The sequence below is a fragment of the Scyliorhinus torazame genome, chromosome 5, assembly GCF_047496885.1.
Source record: "Scyliorhinus torazame isolate Kashiwa2021f chromosome 5, sScyTor2.1, whole genome shotgun sequence".
Taxonomy (NCBI): domain Eukaryota; kingdom Metazoa; phylum Chordata; class Chondrichthyes; order Carcharhiniformes; family Scyliorhinidae; genus Scyliorhinus; species Scyliorhinus torazame.
Window position 1 is genome coordinate 126,532,969 of NC_092711.1, and position 3,734 is coordinate 126,536,702.

Here is a 3,734-nt window from a genome sequence, read left to right on the forward strand (position 1 = left end):
GGTTGTGAATTTCTACCTTGGGTCTTCATGTGACTGAACAGAGCCGCAGAGCTTTCGACACAATGGAAAGAATGTCCAATGAGGCAGTGAAATCCGGAGACCAGGATTGGCTTCCTTTTCGTTCCACCTCTGCCACCACTTTGCATCATCAATAAGAAATTGGGACTCAAAGACTAATCCAGTTTGATGGACAAGTTCTCTCCATTCTGGACAATGGGGAACAAGCTCCTCCCACTCATTGAAAGATCGCCCCGGCAAAGACGGCAAACGCGCATGCGCCCTGATGCACATCCAATAAAGATGGTGGCCGTTAACCCGAGCCGAAGATGAGGAGCTTCAGCCCCGCTCGGTCCAAACGGGGTCAAACTTTTCCGAGGTTTGCGATTTCAACAACTTTACACAACGTTTCCACCTGCCCCCGCGATCTCTCGCTTCCTCCATATTGTTTATCGCCTCTTACCAATTTCCGATCTGAAAAAGACGTCCTTCTCCTTCGCCATTACCCACACTGCGCATGCTTCAATCACCGCGGGCCCGCCCCTCATTCACTCCGATTGGTTGGAAGACTAGCTACTCCTGGTCGGTCCTCCAGTCCCCCCTTCCCCCCCTCCTCGTCCTATTGGTCCGGAGCTGCCATCAATCACCTGGGCATTCTGAGGCAGATTTCAGGCTGACTCACTGATTGTTCAATAATCCCAGGTTAAAGTCCAACATGTTTGTTTCAAACACTAGCTTTCGGAGCACTGCTCCTTCCTCAGGTTCTTCATGTTGAACTTTAACCTGGTGTTGTAAGACTTCGTCCTGTGCTCACCCTCGTCCAACGCCGGCATCTCCACATCATGTTCAATAATCATAGAGGTACAATCATAGAATTTACAGTGCAGAAGGAGGCCATTTGGCCCATTGAGTCTGCAACGAGCCTACACCTCCACCCTATCCCTGTAACCCAGCAACTCCCATCTACCATAGGGGCAATTTATCATGGCCAATCCACCTAACCTGTGCATCTTTGGACTGTGGGAGGAAACCGGAGCACCCGGAGGAAACCCACGCACACACGGGGAGAACGGGCAGACTCCGCACAGGCAGTGACACTTTTGTTGGGACTTCTAGCTGATTTGGGTCTTTTATTTTGACTGGACCACATGCTTGGGGAAAGCAAGAGAGGAAAGAAGGTTCGATAGAAACTAGAATGATCTGTTGTGAATTTCTATCATATTCTTACAGTGATCATTTTTGTAAACTTCTTTTTCAGACATTAAAATGGGAAGATTGGCAGCTGGGCAACTCAAGACAAATTTAACATCCAGATCTGACAGCCACTCAATTCATTAGGATCTAAATATCGCAAACTGTCAATGTGCTTGTCTGTTCTGACTGTGGGAAGAGATTTCAAACATCAGTGTGACTGGAAAAGCCCCGAGACACACACACACCTGAGTGAGTGTGTTCCAGTGAACTGACTGTGGAAAGAGCTTTAACCAGTTACACAGCCTGAAAAATCATCTTGTTTCCTCTTGCGAGAGACTCTAGGACCAGAGGGCATAATCTAAGCATAAGGGGTCTCAAATTTAGGACAGAGATGAGGAGACATTTCTTTTCTCAGAGGGTAGTGAATCTGTGGAATTCTTTAGCTGGCATTCTGTCTCTGGAGTTTACCAAAAAAATGGCAAAGCTCAAAGTGTCTTAACCCGGATTGGCCGCTTGGTGGCGCAGTGGTTTTTTCGCTGAGGGGCCTTGAGTTCAGAAACATCCCAGACAGGACTGGTGAGAAATATCTGTCAGGGAAAGGGGAGACAACTGTATAATCGGGGAAATGGAGCGCTGCCGATGGACCTGAGAGAAAGGAATTCAGCAAAGCCTTCCTTTCTTCATTTTTCATTCAATATTTATTAAAATTTAAGAGAAAATATTACGCAAAAGTTTATTTTGAAGTTAACAAAAGGGAACATAGCAATTGAGGGTCACAGTGAGAACAGAACACATGCCCTCTGAGCTGCCAAATGTATGTACAACTGTAACAGACACAAGAAAGAGAGAACAGGAGCTCAACATAAAGGGAAGGCAACTGTTGTAAATAAAGTACGAGATAAGATACTTATTTAGACATAACATTTCGGGACATGATTAGCTACAATTACATTACAGCCAAAATTATCTCGTACATTTTAAACTGAAAACAGAAATACTGTCTCAGTTACAGATGCAGAATAATAAACTGAGAGGATTTTACTGTTAGAGTCACCAAGAGGAGATATTGTATTTGTGTCACACACAGATCATAATAAACAGCTGGGGAAAATCTACAGCGTCCGAAAGTCAACCAATCACTTGATCTGTAAAAGAGAGAGAAAATGACGAAGCAGATGTTTATGATCGGGGACATCAATCAAACATTTAGAGATTTTTGAAACGGCTTCTGTCAGTTTGAAGTGTGAGTGGATTGAATCTTCTCACCTTCACCAGAGTGACTGCAGCGCTGTAGGAAATGCTCAGAAAGAACAGGGTGATGAATGTGGAAGCGGTTGTCCAGATGTTCCCATTATCATCCTCATCGTCTTCAGTCCAGGTGTGGTCTGTGGTATCTATGAGGATAGAGCCGAATAAATATAATTAGATTGTTTATTAATCCAGGATATATTTTTAATATTCTCGTTTAATTTTCTCCCGCTAATTCATTCTTTAAAATATTTTTCATTGCATATCTACTGTTGAGTTCGTGACACTCAGAAATCGATCTGTGTTACTTAATTTTTCCAATAAAGGGGCAAGTTAGCATGGCCAATCCACCTACCCTGCACATCTTTGGGTTGTGGAGGTGAGACCCACGGGTCACGGGGAGAATGTGCAAACTCCACTGGGACAGAGACCCAAGAGTGGGATCTAACCCAGGTCCTTGGCGCTGTAAGGCAGCAGTGCTAACCATTGCATCACCGTGCCGCCCTTGCCTGACGTTTGTGTTTGTTCTTCATCTTTTGTGTCTGTGTAGATGTGAAATTTGTGTTTCTTTACTTTTCTTTTGAGTGTCCCGATGTCTTTGTAAGTGTCATTGTGTGTGTTCATGTGTCAATGAGTATTGATCTGTGTATTTGTGTGTCAGCGCCTGTATGTGAACTTTGTTTATCTTCTGTCAATGTGTAAATATGAGTGTTTATTGTGTGTTGAAGTCTATGTTTATATATTAATGCCTGTGTTAATATAAGTTTATACTTCCCTGCCCAGTAATAAAAGTGTTACTGTGTCTTTATACGTTCAACATGCATGTCAATGTCTCAATGTTTGTGTCTGGATAAATGCGTTTGTGTGTATGTTTGTTGATGTGTGTATTTCATCATACAATCATCATCATATAATCCCTACTGTGCCGAACGAGGCCATTCGGCCCATTGAGTCTGCACCGACCCTCCGAAAGAGCACTCTACCTGGACGCGTGCCCCTGTCCTATCTCCAGAACCTGGTATCCCCACCTAACGTTGTGGCACTAAGGGGTAACAGAGCATGGCCAATCCACCTAACCTGCACACCCTTGGACTGTGGGAGGAAACTGGAGCTCACGGAGGAAACAGGAACAGACACGGGAGAACGTGGAAACTCCACACCGACAATCGCCCGAGGCTGGAATTGAACCCGGGGTTATGGCGCGTGAGGCAGCAGTGCTATTTATGCGTTGATGATTGTTTATAACTATCTATTGATGTGTATTGATGACTCCATGTGTATTCATGTGTGTTCGT

At 44.5% G+C, this 3,734-nt stretch overlaps 1 long non-coding RNA gene across 1 annotated transcript; it reads left to right on the forward strand.

Moving 5' to 3' along the window:
* Positions 1-274: 274 nt before the first annotated feature.
* Positions 275-2,323, forward strand: LOC140421858 (uncharacterized). Its single transcript, XR_011947133.1, has 2 exons — positions 275-376; positions 1,256-2,323. It is a non-coding gene; the product is annotated as an uncharacterized lncRNA (long non-coding RNA).
* The last annotated feature ends 1,411 nt before the right edge of the window (positions 2,324-3,734 follow it).